At 35.1% G+C, this 17,794-nt stretch overlaps 2 long non-coding RNA genes across 4 annotated transcripts; one reads left to right on the forward strand and one right to left on the reverse strand.

The window, feature by feature from the left end:
• The first annotated feature begins 165 nt into the window (after positions 1-165).
• Positions 166-16,813, forward strand: LOC137027950 (uncharacterized). 3 transcript variants are annotated; one of them, XR_010896112.1, is made up of 5 exons: positions 166-256; positions 10,559-10,683; positions 10,809-10,905; positions 13,707-13,824; positions 16,664-16,813. It is a non-coding gene; the product is annotated as an uncharacterized lncRNA (long non-coding RNA). The 3 variants fall into 3 exon arrangements; XR_010896111.1 differs by lacking the exon at positions 166-256 and adding an exon at positions 9,668-10,146; XR_010896113.1 differs by lacking the exon at positions 166-256 and adding an exon at positions 10,075-10,129.
• LOC137027952 (uncharacterized) lies at positions 11,078-13,807 on the reverse strand. The gene is made up of 3 exons (XR_010896115.1): positions 13,675-13,807; positions 12,970-13,037; positions 11,078-11,965 (listed from the first exon to the last, which is right to left on the reverse strand). It is a non-coding gene; the product is annotated as an uncharacterized lncRNA (long non-coding RNA).
• Positions 16,814-17,794: the final 981 nt, after the last annotated feature.

Consider the following 17,794-nt stretch of genomic DNA (forward strand, 5'->3'; position numbering starts at 1 on the left):
GCTCTTGATCCTTGACTTTTAATATTAGATTTTGTTTGGCCAGTTTTAACTGAGTTTAACAGCCAGACAAACAAAGAGAAAAGATAAGCAGGTGGTGTTGGTTATGTTTTTTCAAATTCTTTATTTGATCTGAATCACTGAACTCATTTTTGTGTTTTCTTACAGGAGGATGATGATGGTAACTCACCACCTGATCCAAATGGTATTCCTTTGAAGGAGGACGCATCCTTAAATCAGCCTCAGGCCGAAACTGCTAGTAAAACAATCTAACATCATTTATAATTTTGATACTTTGACCGAAAGGCACACTAAACAGTATTAGGAAGTGATGGAGAGAAGAAGAAATACTCTTCACTCACAGAGTGATCCTAAGATTTCAGTAGTCACCAATACCAATACCAGTAAAACTGTCACACCTGTTATATAGCCTATATCAAAAACTGATTTTGGCATTTAGCCTTAAACAGAATATGAGAAATACTAAGCAACATGGTACCAGCAATATATCAGCGAGTGCTTGATGTATTTTAAAGCTGCTAAAGTGACTCAGACAGAAACAGTGACACATCATCATCTCTGTTTCATTTATTTTGCACTATATAAACTTAATGCACTGATCTGGCTTGAAATATCAATCATTATATCCACCTGCTTATATCCTCATATAGAACTGACTGCATTTACACTAATACTGCACCAAGATGGGCATTACACTGGGAAAAATGTTGGTCTTGTTTTTCATTACATAAAAAAATAAATAAATAGTTCTGCCACTGGCGTCAGAAAAACTGAATTCAAAAAGAAAAACAAATTTATTAACCCATTTGTCAGACATTTACCCTTATTTTAAGCATAAAATCATTTAATTTTGATTCATTTTTAATGAACATATCTTGATTTAAGAATGTCACGATAGGGTTGCAAATACAGAAAATCAAAAGGCAGGATTTAAGCGCAGCTTCTTAATTCTACACACATCTTCATATACTCAAAAACAGGAAACATACAGAATGTTTTAGATTTTTGTAGTGGAAAACAAGACAGAAATACAAAGAACAGGGTTCCTACGCGGTTTGGAAAAGTATGGAATTTGATTTGAGTTTTTTCCAGGTCTGGAAAAGTATGGAAAAAAGAAATCAGAGTTTGGAAAAATATTTGTGTTTCCAGACTATTGCCTCTATTCAGTTTTCTAATTTATTATACCTGCAAACTAGTCACTTTGTGGCGAAATTAGCAGTTTTGAATCAAAATACATCATTTATGTGAATCGTTTACATCCGAAGAGTTATTTTTTTGGGGTGAGTGACTGTGTGACACAAGATTCTCATAAGAATTGCAAATGGGCTACTACTTTCCCATAGACTGGAGTTAGTCACGATCTTTCTTGGCGCTCTGTGGCGTGACAGATCGCTATAGCGCTCGTGAACCAGCCATCTCTTTGGCTTTACTAGTTACAACACAAAATGATTGAGAATCTGAAGGTATGTTGAAAGATACAGTACAACTTACCAAAATCTGTCATGTCACATGCAATCGATTAATCAGCGTTTCAACCGCAGAAAGGCGTCAATAAAACAGCTTGTAAAAATGTCACATTTAGCCTACCTCAGAAAAGCCTTACAATGTCCAATAACTCATCATTTAGCTACAAAAATGAACTTTGAGAGGAGCATTTTGATAAATATATGCTCTATAGGCTATTACATATTCATTGTATTTGTACTTAACATGTGCTTCTATATTGAATACATAAATCTGTTTTATGACAGTCACCATTTAAATGTTTAGGCCTACATAAAGAGTAGAAAAATAATTGTCACTTTTATTATAACGTTATTATAAAAACTTCCTTATGTGTAAGTTAGCCTATATGTAAGTAACTTACGATCAATTTAACCTAATATTATAATGACGTACCAGCTGTGGTTCCCTGTATTGTTTACAGCATTAGTTGAGAGATTTTTTTCTTTGAGGAAATTTGCCATGTACTGTACCTGATAGGCCCAAATTAATCAATACTGAATCAAAGGTAATCAAATCAAAATCAAATCGCAAGCTTCTGAATCAAAATCGCATTCGATTGTGAAATTTGTCAATGCTCAGCCCTGGTGCCAAAATGTTTTATTTTTTATTTTTTACTTGAAGCAAATGTTGTTTTTTCCATTTATGTCCTTTTAGAGTGCACCAGAATGCTTCCTTTACATGTTAAAATCACAAAAATCTTCTCCTGGGGGAGGATGCCCCCAGACCCCCTACAACTATCTACTTTCTACATGTCACCTTTTTCACCTCTCTTCACTTTGCAAATATGTTTATAGAGTTACGAATTTCTAAAATATTACGGAAACTGCTTGTGCTACTCATACTCGTAGGCTACTCTATAAAAATACTTTGATACATATAATATATGAAACATATAATGTTTCATATATTATATGTATATATGATATATGATAAGATATGATACATATAATGTCGAGAACAGAGCAGATGGATAAATCACAGAAGGATCTCTATAAAGGAAATGTATCGAATTAATAGACAAATTAAATATTCACGCCTATGTAGCGAGTGGTATGGCCGGAAAGGCAAACAAACTAAGTCATGACAACTTGTTAAATGGAATATATTAGTACTTGTAGATTTTATCCCCAACAAAAGTTACACAGGTACGTGGTTTTTAAGAAGAGAAGGGCCTAGGACATGAATACTAAATACAAAACTTTATTTCAACAATCAAACACTAATTTAAAAATCACTAAAAGACTGTAGGACCTGGACTACAAACATGAAGCAGTGACATTTCCTCTCTCAAGATCCATTAATCAGTTCATGTGAGTACAGTTGTTCAATATTAATATTATAAAGTGGCGAGAATATTTTTGGTGCGCCAAAAAACATAGAAAAGGAGACCGAGGCTCACCAATGGCATAAATCGTTTGGAAGGAGGTCTGGAAATTTGAGTATGGAAAAGTATGGAATTTTGAAATGGAAAATGTGTAGGAACCCTGAAAGAAAGAAAATAATTTTTTTTCAGTGTATGACCACAAGTGCTCTTTAAGTCTGCACTAATGCTGTGATAGGCGTCGTATTCCTACATTAGACAAGGATCAGCTGAAAATCAGATCAGCTTGACTGACATGACCTGCCAGAACTAACACTACACTCGATTATGTTGCTAATGTTTATGAATCAACCACTAACACAAACCCTCGGTCATCCATCTTCAACAGAAAACACTGGATGACCAACTTTGAATAGCATTACTTTTTATATGTACACCACTACTAAAACCCTTGTGCATTAATTTAAATTATAGCTGCAAGCAGTGCTTTAAGGCCTTCATAGCAATGCGTAAAAAATATTATTTTCTCTTTAGCAAGCATGTAACCACATCATAGAGGGAAAAGACCATTCACAGCCAATACCTGCAATTTAGGATATGTTTACATGAGAATGATGTACTAAAAACAGAAGACACTGTCAAAACGATATTCTGAGAGATGCAAGTTTAATCTTATCTTAAAGAAGACCCTTGGCAGATCCCTGATGAAGAGGAAAAAGTTTTTAAAATGCAACAGAAAAGTTATAGAGCCAGGATGTCAAAACTTCTCCTGGAGGGCCATTTTCCTGCTGAATTCAGCTCCAACTTGCTGTTTGATTGGGATTGGAGTGAACTCAGTTTTAGTTTATGAAATTAATTTCTAAAGTTGTGTTCCAAATGATAATAGGTAGATATCTCAATAAATAAATTTGAGAATTTTGTGGGAAATAATTTCTATTTTGAAGCCTTACCAACAGAATGAAAGTCTGTTAACAAAGACTGCATCATTTTGTAGTTAAATGGCCCTGAGATTAAAAGTGTTTTATTGGGTTTCAATAGGGACATTTTTGTTTTTAATGCTCTATGTGTAACTATTTTTGTGTATATAGTTTAAATAGTTATTAAAGGAAAAAGTGGTGAAATGGTCAAATTTCAATAAAAATACACACTGCCAAAATGTATGTAGTCACAGTTCACTTTAAAAATGCTGGGTTAAAAACAACTCACGTTGGGTTGAAAATGGACATGTTTGCCCAACCTGCTGGGTAGTTTTATTTAAATCAGCTGTTGTTTAAAAATCGCTGTATTGATTGGTTAAAATGAACCCATGTTGGAAAACGAACATATTAATGTTTAATAAATGAACATTAAGTTTAATGAATAATAATTAAACATTTATTAAATTGTTTATTAATAAATGTTCACATTTTGATCAGTATTGTTGCCTCTAGTAATTATGTGACTGATTCCTAATTTCCAACCTAATTTGGGTTCATTTAAAGCCAGTCATATATTTTTAAACAAAAACTGCCCAGCATGTTGGGCAAACATTTAACCCAACCACTGGATTTGTCCATTTTCAACCCAACTTGGGTTGTTTTTAACCCAGCATTTTTCTAGAGTGTTAACACAGGCAGAATGGTCAAAAAAGTGCAAAAGACTTTAAGGATGCACAACTTTGTCATTAAACCTGAGAAATAGTTAATGTATTGTGTGTCTGCAGGAATGTTACAGCAGTATTTTTACACATGTATAAACTCTCAAAAATACTGGGTTGTTTCAACAGTTGGGTTACATTTTTAACCCAACTCTTGGGTCTGTCCATGTTTGACCCAAATCTCGGTTGAAACAACCCAGCATTTTTTGAGTGTATTTACTATAATAGTGAGACTGTTTTAAGTCTTCATACATTAGATATTCATCTTCATTGAACAAAACATCTGTGACATTTTATGATGTGCTGATTAGTTTTTTTTCATATTATTTGTTGGTATGTGAGGAGATGAAGACTGTTGTGTCACCTGTCTTCATCTCACGTCTCTTTCTCTGTTGTATTCAGCTGTGATTGTTGTGTATTGTTTTTAATTATTGTATTTTCTTGATTGTGTTTGAATATCATCACTGTTTGATGGCGATTGCCTTTACTAAGGAACTCTGCTTTTGACAGCATTATTGTTTTGTTGTTCCCATTTTTATATTTTTCTTTCATCTGGTGCTCATTTTCTTTTATTTTCTGTTAGCTTCAAGTGTCTAGAAGTAAAGCCCGAAACACTATTTTCTTTTCTGAAACAAGAAACTTTATGGGCCCTATAATACACCCGGCGCAATGCGACGCAAGGCGCAGCGCAAGTGTGTTTGCTAGTTTGCGTCCGGCGCCGTTCGCGTTTTCCCGTTCAGCACCACGTCCTTAAATTAGTAAATGCATTTGCGCCAGTTAGTGCGCCCATGGGCGTGCTGGTCTAAAAAAGAGGTGTGTTCAGGCGCATTGCCGGAGCATTGCTATTTTAAGGAGCTGAAAATAGACTGCGCCATAGACCAACTCAAACCTGGTCTAAAGTCTAAAGTCAATGGCGCAATATTTTTTTGTTAGAGCGCGTTGGTAGAAACTGCGCCTCTGGGCGCGTCCACGGTGCGCGTTGACTTTGCTTATTACACACAGGGATGCGCATCACACAAACATGCCAAATATTAAAAACAAAAGGATTACAGTGTAAAAGAATATTATTGTGTAGGCTATATAAATATAAAAATGTAATGATGAATAGTCATTGCGTGTATTAGAATTAGGCTACCTATTTTCAGTTCAGCTTATTACTACTTATAATGATGAACGAAATTGGCTAATTAATTGAACAATCGTGCCAATACACACACATATATATTAACTGACTCATCGCGCTGAGCTATTTGAAAGCCTGCATCCAACGCAGACGACTGAAAGATTGACTGGCCACTTAACAGGTAATTTCAGCAAAACATCACTCGTTGAACTCCTCAGTTGAATCGGTTGTTGAATCGCCATGTAAATAGCAATCCACCATGGCGCGAGCGCATCTCGCTCTTAAAACAGGGCCGTCGGCAGAACATATAGAATGGGGGGGCATTCGGTTTCCATAGGGGGGCACACATTTTTATAATCTGATAAACAGACGTTCGCCAAAATAATAATGTCCCGTATTTATTATTAATGAAATAGACTTCTATAATGAAATAAATTTCTATATTACCACAAAAACACAAGATACTCGATCCTAATTAAACTACACCAAAAACGAAACCCCTTTGCATTATGGCAATATAATTTGCAAACACGAGACACAAAAGCTTTTCAATTCCTCGAACAGCACAATAATAAAAATGATACATACCAAAACAGCAATAAATAGGCTAGCCTACATCTATAGCATATTTAAGTGTAACTAAGACTTTTGAGTGCACTCACAATTAAAATAGTTGAAGGCGGCAGGTCTCCGAGTGATAGTCATTAATAAATACGGCCTAATTATTTTTCGAGTTCCGTTTTGTGTAATAATGCGTTAAATATGAATTTTATGCTCAGGCGGAGGGTGAACCAACTCCAGGGTAAGGAGATGCGATTTCCATTTAAAAACATATTTAAACAGATTTCCTCGAAATAGCTTTAACTTACTTGTCACAGCACAACCTACATATCCCAACATAAACACTGCTGATAAATTATTATTTGTTAATAAAGTGTTTACGTTCACAAACCACTGTTAATTTTAACAGATTACGCACACGGAATTTGGCAGAGAGTGCGCAAAAGGCGCTGTCTTTATAATCAGTAAAAAATCTCGCTCATCCTAGTTTATTGCGATCTCAAGAAGTTCTGTAACAATGAATTAAACTGACTGCATAATTACATAACAATTTACATAATTTTTTGTTAACCAAAATCTGTAGATTTCTGGAACGCAATGACAAGTCAGAGGTGTTTAAGTTAGCACTGAACAAAAACTCGTTTTGAGCGGCGAGTGGATTTTGAGTTGTAGACGCTGGCAAATATTCCCTCATTATAATTCGTTCTAGAAATCAACAGATTTGTTCGTGATTAGCTACAGTGCTGAACACTCCAACGTTCTAAAGTATTGTCGTTCTTCAGAACGCAAACACAGAGGCGCACTGGATCATTTGCCAAATATGTTTCGCCAATATGCTAATATTAACTGATCCTAGACCAGTAGTTATGTGCAGTTTTTCCCTCTACAAGCAATCAGAAGCAGCAGCAGGTAGGCAGTGGTTTGAGTGAGAAAATAGTCTCAAGTCCATCGCCGAACCACACACACTCCGCCTAATTTCTATTTCATATTTCTGAAGACAATGTGTTATTTAAAGTCATCGTTGTAGAGAGAGTTTTCCTCTGAGCTAAATGCTGCTGAAGACATTTCGTTCTGGAATATGTAAATAGCCAGATCCACAAATAAGGTTTTTGCTCTCAATCGGAAGTTTGCTGGATGACTATTAGGGGGGCACGTTGTGTCATCTGGGGGGGCACTGCCCCCTAATGCCCCCCCTTGGCGACGGGCCTGCCATGGGAGATGACACTCTGATAGGTTTATTGAACGTTACGCCCATTACTCATTAAGATAATAGGGATAACCCATTTAAAAAATGCGCCCCGGCGCACGGACCGTTTTTCCATCGTTAAAATCGCAAAAGTGGATTTGGACACACCCTGAGTGCGCCGTGCGCTTTACACTTTGCGTTTAGATTGTTAAAATAGGGCCCTATGTATTTATGTGACACTGGGGTAAAAGTGAAAATGTGTTGAATAAGAGGAAAGAAAACTAGACGGACTTCTGAAAACATATAAATATATAAACCTCATGATTTGAGTAAAAAGCTGAAGTAATCAAGAATTCCAGATTTGCTTTTACTTAGTAACAGAGTGTTTGCTGAATTACACACTTGGAGAACCAATCATATTACAGAAAAATTATGTAATGGATCGTGTCACCTTTGTCAGGAACTGTTGTGCTCTTGTTGTTGGGGGGATTCTCCCAATTGTATGGAGTCTGTCTGGATTGAGCCATAATTTTTGAAAGTTTTATTGAATCAATCTGTACCTTTTTGATTCAGCTGTTACACAGCATTAAAAAACAGTTGTGTATGCAGTAACACATCTGTTTTTCACCTGTAACTTTGCATCAGCCTTTATACACATAATTTTCTTTCTGAAACAAGCTAAAATAACTTAAATGTGTGTATGTTCATGTGATAAATCATTAATAGCATTAAAAAAATCTGATTCATAGTAACTGGATTCTTTGAATGTTGACTTATGACACTAGATGGCGCGCACACTTTAGTTTGATGTATTTGCATCAGTTTGATGGGTTGCATTGCATGTTTGCTGAGCCAGGTTGAGTACGTGCAGCTATGTCAAGCCAGGTTTAGATAGTTGGGATAAGTGCATGTTCTAATGGAAATATATAATCAGTGTTGCTAACTAATTTTCAGAGGAAGTTGCTAAAGGCGGGTCGATTTGTTGCTAAAAGTTACTAAATGACGTTGTGATGTAATTGCGTGAGACGTCATCGTGTATCCATGACGCAAAACTGTTTCTGCGTAGTATACACATAAAAAAATAATAGTTCATTTAGATTTGTTCACAAAAAAATTATTTGCAAAAGTAACAAACATGTTTATGATCAGATATTTTTATTTGAAATTCAGTTGAATTATTGAACAGTTACACATTTTTTAACAATTACATTTTATGTGTTTTCTTATTAACTTATTAATTTTACTAAACTACAGATTGAGCAATTCTAGTTTTAAGCAGTGTATTGGTTAGTCCTGTGCTATACTCTAAAAATACTCTGTAAAAAAATACTCTGTAAAAATAGGGCACAATATGAAGGAATTATTCATATTAATTTTTCACAGGTTTTTAACCTGTGTTTTAAATTATGCATTGCAGGTAATGTCCTGGCAGAAAATTTCCAGTACCTTTTCTGTTTTTCAAAAAAAAAAAAAAAAAAAAAAAAGTCAATTCAGTACCTAACTGAATAACAATTATAGGTAGGCCTACCAGATAATAACATGCTCCAAATAACCAGAGCTCCACTGAAACCATCATCATTACAATTCAACAAGTTACTTGTCATTTCCACTAATTAACAGTTGTACACTTTGCCTTCAATGTGACCAGTGGACATGCTTGTTACTCCGGAAATGTATCATAAAGATCTATTTTATCTCTCTTGTCTATCTATCCTTCTTAAAGAACAGACATGTCAAGAACATTTTGCAGGCTGGTAAGTGGCTTGGTTGGTGAAAAAAAATGTACAAATTAGGTGAATATTGTCTGCTGATATATTTTATTGTCTGTACTGATTTTAGCATTTTAAAAAGCCCTTATTCATACTGAACCATGACTGTAACACAATGTATTAATCATTGTTACTTTTCAAGTGATGACAGCAAAAAAAGCATTGTGGTCTCCTACCATTTTTCATAAATGTCCAGTACAATACATATTGATCCAGTGAAGTGATGCATGTACACATGAAAGATTGACGTACATGATCCTTTATTAAAGGATAGGCTAAATCAACACAAACTGCAATAATTTATGTATTCACCAAAGCTCTGACAGCAATATGAACAGCAGTCTTCTTAATAACAGTAAAAAAAAAACAGCCATAATTAGATGAATGACAGTATCTAGTATTTTAATGCAGAATAGTTAAAATGATGCAACATATTTACAAACCTATGAAAGCTGAAAACGCTGTGATTTAAAATATTTTTATGAAAGAAGTCAAAAGATAGATGTTATAATTTATTGTTGCAATACCTTACAGAGACTAATTTAAAGCTGCAGTCCGCAACTTTTTTTGTGTTAAAGATTTACAAAAATGATATAATGACAATATACAACATGAATCCATTTTCCAAACCGTGTTTTTGTCTTACCCTGAATCATTATGGTGCACTTATAATAAGTGTTTATATTCGGACTATTTCAGACCGGACTGGTAGGACTCGCCGCAGAGTATCACAGTAACTGTGTGACTCGCCATAGACATACCATAGACTGTAAAAAAAGAAACATACATGGAGAAAAGTAGCTCCGGCTAGAATGTTCCTCCGCAAGACGCGTGCAGTTCTGTTTATTAACCGCCAGAGGGCCAAAAATCACGGACAGCAGCTTTAAGTAGGCTTGTTCTCACTCCATACCAGTTGGTGGCGGTAATGCACCAGGTCGTTGTTTGCCAACCGCCAATAAATCCTAGAAGAAGTGTACTCTAGCGGTCAAACGTAGTTTCACTTTTGAGGGTGTGTATCTACTTTCTGTGAGTTCCTATACATGTAGTCCTGTTTTTAGGTGTACAATACAGAAGTATTAAGTGGAGACATACATTTGATGCAGGATGTAATTTACCTGAAAGAAAACAGATAAAAAAACACACAAATATATCGCTAGCTAGTGCTAGTATTCCTGCTGCGGGTGTATTATAAACAACAGAGGGTCATTTACTGTCACTGCACAAATGTATTAAAGTTTTATTATCATGTATCTTGAGATTCTCATTTGATGCACTTTATTTGATTGAAAGAATGTTTTCATAAACTAGACCACGAGCTGATTAAGCTGTTGAATTAATCTATCAGCGTGTAAACTTTACCAATAATGTTTGAGTCCTGTGTTTCAGACATGACTGATTCCTCATTCTGTGTTACTGAGGATGTGTGCTGTTATTACAGATCAGACCTATGTGAAAAGTCCCTCAGACCCACACTGAAGGAGGGACTCGAGACTTTATCATCACATATGTCAGAGATGAGGCTCTTCTGACCAGTAAACACCCACTCTGAGCACACTAGCATAGGTACTACAATCTACGTAAACACTTCATTAACCACTTATTTGATAATGCTTTTTCTTCTTAAAAAACAAGTTTGTTGAATGACACTCTTTGACCCCGTTCCTCATGTTTTGTTCCCTGATCCTCAGGTGGCTTTACAGAAGTGGAAATGGAGCAGGAACGGATATCTTGATCAGTCCTCATGTATTTGTGTCTGATCTTCACCATTATCAGTGGAAACTTAAGGTGAGATTTTCTGTCTGATTATGTTATTGATCTTACACTAAATTTCAACCATTGTTTTACCTATGGACAGGAGCCTGTTATTATAAAACAAAATAACTTATTGACAACCATCAAACACAAATCATAAATTGTAAATAATTGCATTTATTCTTAAAATAACCCAGTGTGCCAGTGCATGATATAACCTTTATTACAAAGAAAAAACAGGTATCAAGAATAGTTCTGCAGAAATAACACTTGAGCTGGAAATATCTACTGAAACTACACTCTCAGGTGTCACTGAAGGGACTTTCTCAAACATTCAGGTACTAATAAGGGGGTAAATAAGGTACACTGGTGTGCCTGAGAGTGTAGCACTGCTGGATCACTGCATAAGATCAGCATTCATGTTTGACTTGAGAGACCTTTTTGTCAAACATCAAACTAATGAGTTCAGTATTATGTAGTAAAATGGCACTTTCACTTTCAATCACTTTCATGTGAGTAAAAATGCAAAAATCCTTGCAACGACTCTCTGTCCACACAGACTGACACCTCAGACACACTCGCACTGACGCACCTTTGACACCTCAGACACATACTCGAACAGACGGGTTATTGACGCCTCAGACACACGCTTACTTTATTGACACCTTCTGACATCAAATGCAAACATCCAGCAGCAGACTCATTCTCATGCACAAGCTGTTTATCTACCCAACGGATCAAACCACAGTTGTGAACAGATATAAATGAGCCCACGGCACGGTTCACTTTGTCACCTTTTGATGATTAGTTTAGCAACTATGTTTTGCAAACATGAAAATGCTGCAGCAGACCACATCATTTACATGATTTATCCCTTTAGGATCCCTGCTGTATGTCTTATCTATCTCCTGATGTAACATGGTGATTCTCACAATCCCAAATCTCAAACATAGACTCAGAGTCGGAGGTCGTTGCAGGAGGTTCCCAATGAAAATGATCAAATAAGGGTTTTGTACTCAGAAAAACCTTGAAGTTTTGGTCATCTTCTGAATGCGATTGGTGCATATTCCACATGACTCTCCTCTTTAACTTTCTGTGAAAATGCATAACACAATATATAATAATAATAAAGAAACAAGTCTTTTATAAACACATGGTGTGGTTGTGTGTGAGATTTATGTGATAGATCATTTTACTGTGAAAGCTCATTACTGCCTGTTGCAATAATCAATATATTGACTTATCACACAATATAAGGAAAGATCGGACATCGTCAGGTGAAAAGAAGGCATCGTTTGAGGCCTTATAGTGTTTTCCTGATAACTCCAGTATGGAAGAATAAATCCAAATAGACTCAAAGCCGCAATTCACTGATGCATATATAAATGTAACAACGCAAAATGGTGCTCTCTCACAGCTAGAGTTAAGCATTTTACTTTCAATGTAAAGTGCATTAGATGGATGTTTGACTGTCTTTAGCAGCATCTTGTGCATGCATTATTATGCTGTTATATTAATATTAAATATCATAATATATAATTAAGTGGTCTTAAAATCCTCAGTAAATAAATATCGTTTATCACATTTTTTGGGGGGGGAATTTATCGGCCATTAAAAGTAGCTATCATGACAGGTCTGACCACCACATAAGAAAATACAGCTAATCATGGTAAATTATAAAAAAGTGACATACAAAGTCCAGATTATGAGATTAAAAATGGCAAATTATGACTGTACTTAAATCAGACTATGATATACACAAGTCAAAATTACAAATGTCTTAATTTCAACATTTTAAGTTATAATTTTATTTTTTTAATCTCATTTTTTAAACTTTGTATGCAATATTTTAAACGTTTTAAGTTAAAATTATAAGTTTTTAACCTTATAATTTCAGTTTATTATGTCATAATTTTGATTTACCAGAGCATTTTTTTCCTTAAGTGCTGGAAATGGACATAATATTAATAATATAATTAATATATATTAATAAAATTAATTAATTAGAATTAATAATATAAACAAAATCTGAAGTGCACACTGATCTACATATGACTCTCTGCTGAAATTATACAAATAAACAGTAAATTGTCTCACCGTTTTCTGTGTGTTTCTCTTGTAGAATGTCGTCTCAGCGTAAGTGATCTCGTCTTCACGAGTCTCAACTGTTTCAACAGCAATAGATGCATTAAAACCACAAAACTCAATCTTAACTGTGTGTTACTTTTAGGGCTTTCAAATTTAACACCAAAGAAACACTCAAAGCTTTTAAAAAACACATTACCAAATTTAATTTGCCATTAGGCCTGTTACTTTTTCTACACGCAAAAAGTTCCTAAAAGAGTGTTTAGCCTTAAATTTAGAGAGACACATAAATCACACATATATTTACACATAAATCAAACAGAAATGGGATGTTTAAAAAAGTATTTTACATTCTTTTTATTTAATGAGCATTCAGGTTTAACAAATGTCATCATTTTGATTTGAGCAGCAGCTGCATGTAAGATTATGTTCATAAAATGGAGAAATACTTTTTATTTCTGAATTAAAAATAAACATTTACGTTTTTTTGCATTTTCAGTGTTGATGTAGTTTGAGAAATGCAGTCTGATTTTTGCGAGTGAGACGAGTGAACAGCAACGTTCAGTGTAATTATATGCAAATAGATGTATTATGATGAGTGTAATGTTAACTACTAAATTATGAGAATCATTTAAATTAAATGTAAAATAGGGCTATCAGCTTTTTTTATTATTATTCTTTATTTTATTATTTTTAAAAGTATTAGATAACACTTGCCTTCATTATCAATTTTTCTACATTTCCTGCAGATGAAGAAGATCCCGACCGCAACAACAATCAGCAGAGATCCAACAGTAGCAGTAGAGATCAACACTATCAGAGAGACTGGAGGAACTGAAGGAGAATGAAAGAGAGACAGTCATTAATGTAAGTGAATGTGTAAATAATCACATATATCAGCTCTGTCGTACCTGCACATGTGTGACAGAGGTGAGTGATGTCCAGATGTTGAGTCTGGTTGCTGATGGGATTGTTCAGCACACAGCTGTAGGTGTTTTTATCCTGATATTCCACCTCCAGAGGTAGAGAGAGACTGATGCTGAGATCAGACACACTGATGCTGGACAATAAACTGTTTCCTTTGTACCAGGAGAGAGTCACATGACTCACATTCACAGCTGAACACACCAATGAACAATTTGATGATGATGATGATGAAGAACATTGTGAAGAGTTACTGCTGATGACAGGAACAGGCAGATGAGCTGAAAAACATCAGAGAATAGAGAGAAATTTAAAAAAAAACAATATGCTTGTTTTCTATGACGTGAATTGTAGTGAATGTGTATAATAAATAGTTGTGATTAGTGTGTTGATGGTTACTGAATGTGTCCGTCATCTCAAACTATAAAGTTAATAAACATTTGAATAAATAAATAGCATATTTAAACTTTTGGACAAATTATGTCTCTACTCACCATGGACAAAAACACTGAATATTTTTGATGATTTTTTTACTCCCTTTATCTCTAGTTGATAAACTCCAGCATGTTCAGTTGTGATGTTTGTGATGGTCAGAGATCCAGTTTGATCGTCCAGCTTCAGTCTGTCTCTGAATCTCCCATCAGTAACATTATATGTGTGTAACGTTTGGTTCTTTTTCTTCATTTTAGCTATTTGAGACTTTTCAGCTTCAAATGTCCACTGTATGTAGTCATTTTCATATATTTCAGTAAGATCAGTGTATAAAGTGACAGAATCTCCCTCCATCACTGACACTGAATCACCAAACACACCTGGAGAACAGACAGATTAAAGCTTCTGATTGTTTACAAAGACTGAAATAAGCTTCATTTACATGTGAAGTTGAGAACAGCAGCAAAAACAAAATGTAAAATATAAATGTAAAATGTCTTTTTAAAATGCTACTGTAAGCTGCTACCATCTACTGTTACAGAGCAACTGTTAGGATCAAGCAGATGGAAAAATCACAGAAGCAGTGCTTATGGATTGCGTGGAGATATATTTAAGATGACAATGAGTGGAGTAATATGGCAGCATATTTTATGAAAAAAAAGGACTGAAAACCATACATAACAAATTGTAACAATGCTTCATAGGAGCTTAATACCACTGTGTTTTCTATCACAGGAATTATTATTATTATTATCGATTTCAAAAATAGCAATTTTAAACCCAACACACAATAATACACTGGAAGTTCACACTAAATATTCTAGGCTATTTAATGGATTAAATATATAAATACATTAACCCCGAATATAAACTCAAAGCAAACAGGTTTCCAAAAAACGGCAACAGCTTTTCCATTCATGCGACATCCTTATGGAGTTTAATTTAAAGGAACAAAGTTAAGAGTTAAGCTTAATTCTTTTTGGTGCTGTATCCTTAATCTTTAATTAGTTTTAAAATATAGAGGGCAAATGTTTCATAATTTATTGACAATGAATACGTGAAATGCATTACATTTTTAAAAGGACAAACATGGCCTGATTTTTGAAAGCAGCTCAATGGAAAGTTCACACTTTCCGAACATTTACGTTCACTATAGGGATTTATTCTTCACCACCTTTTCCAGACCTGGAAAAGTCAATGTAAACTTTCTAACCCTAATCCCAACAAAGACATGAATTCAGTTAGTTAGTAGATCTTGTATTATATTCATACAGTATTCATAATTAGTTTGGTAAATAATAGCAGAAAATAATCTAATTCTGATTTACTCTGAGAAAAAAAAAATAGATAAAAATGCTTTTATAACATACCAGTCAGACTCCAGTAGCACAAACAGAGCAAAAGAAACATGTGAAGCATTTTCTTCAGCGGTTTAGCATCTGATCAAACAGCAGAACCGTTAAAGTGTTGTGTGAATCCTCCCACAACAGAGTTTGATCCTCCTAGTTCACATATTGCATTTGCATATTATATAATGTTATAGTTCATCTAGGCCTTAAGATTTTAACTGTTCTTAATGGATGAAAAATATTTCTATCAAAATGTTAAGAGTTCATATTAGTGCCTTAAAGGGCACCTATTCAAAATTACTTTTAGATGGTGTTTGAACATAAATGTGCATTGGCAATGTGTGTACTACCAACTGTTCGTGATGCAGCTTACAGTCTCTAGAGTGATACTGGTCGCGGCAGTAATGAAGGGGAGAGCACTTTATTACAATTCATCGGAGTTGATTTACGGATATAAAGCTTACCAGTTTATTAAGCACCACCACTGAAAAGGCATACGGTCTGTCTATATTTGTTTACTGTCAATTGTTACAAGTGTTTTTTGTGTACTTCGCTCTGTATGATGATGATAATGCAATGGAGAGAAAGTTTATGGATAATATTTTAATGCACACTTCTTTCATTAAGCTCTTACAGTAATTTTCTAGAGTGAAAATGGATGCTTCATCTTTTGTGTTAAGTACAATAAAACTAATTAGTAAAGTTTTGGCCATCATTCAGACAGGGTCTGGTACAACAGGCTTGTACTAATAGTGGATAAAAGCAAGATGACAACATAATTTATAACTAATTCAACTAAACTATACCTGTTCTATCTACATGCAGCATATATTCTCTGGCTCTGTAGGCATTATAACTGTTACTGACAGTTTCTGACATTACTACTGCATCCTGATGGAGAAAGAGCTCTTGAAGCTCCACCCTCTTAGGCCGGGAGCATCAGCTCATTTGCATTTAAAGGGACACACACTAAAATGGCACGTTTTTCTGCAAACCTATAGGAAAGGATTACCTTCAAGCTCACCACGGAAGGATGAGGTGCATCCTTCCATCCATCCATCCACTTTGCCATCCAGAGTCCCCTGCACTTGCAAAAGGAAAGTTCTGTTACAAAGCCATAATCATTTAACTGCCTATTTAAAGGGATAGTTCACCCAAAAATGAAAATTTGATGTTTATCTGCTTACCCCCAGTGCATCCAAGATGTAGGTGACTTTTTTTCTTCAGTCGAACGCAAATTATGATTTTTAACTGCAACCGCTGCCGTCTGTCAGTCAAATAATAGCAGTAGATGGGAACTTCTACTATAACAGTAAATAAAACTTGCTTAGACAAATCAAAATTAAAACCTGTGGCTCGTGACGACACATTAATGTCCTAAGACACGAAACGATCGGTTTGTGCGAGAAAACGAACATTATTTATATAATTTTTACCTCTAATACACCACTATGTCCAACTTCGTTCAGCTTCCTGTTAGTGAGGTCAAAAAATGCATTCTGATGACGGAAGTGATGTCTCGCCCATATACTTCAATGAGCGCGAGACATCACTGCCGTTGTCAGAGCGCGATCAGACCTCACTAGCCGGAAGTTGAACGAAGTTGGACATAGTGGTGTATTAGAGGTAAAAAATTATATAAATACTGTTTGGTTTCTCGCACAAACCGATCGTTTCGTGTCTTAGGACATTAATGTGTCGTCACGAGCCGCAGGGTTTAATTTGGATTTGTCTATGGAAGTTTTTTCGACTCTTATTGTTCAAGTTCCCAATCACTGCTATTATTTGACTGACAGACGGCAGCGGTTGCAGTTAAAAATCATAATTTGCGTTCGACTGAAGAAAAAAAGTCCTCTACATCTTGGATGCCCTGGGGGTAAGCAGATAAACATCAAATTTTCATTTTTGGGTGAACTATCCCTTTAAACTAAATACTCACCAATTTTTGGCATTCTGCTCATTGCTGTAAATAAATGTAATTAACGTAATTTCTCTGTCTTAGTCTGCATTCCGTAACAGAAGCCAAAACCCAAACAGACAGCATTATGAACATACCTGATTGCTTCCAGGATACCATGGATTCTGTTCAGTGAATCATCATGTCCTCATCTTCCACTTCCACGTCCATCATT

This window comes from Chanodichthys erythropterus, chromosome 10 (genome assembly GCF_024489055.1).
Source record: "Chanodichthys erythropterus isolate Z2021 chromosome 10, ASM2448905v1, whole genome shotgun sequence".
In the NCBI taxonomy this organism is placed as follows: Eukaryota; Metazoa; Chordata; class Actinopteri; order Cypriniformes; family Xenocyprididae; genus Chanodichthys; species Chanodichthys erythropterus.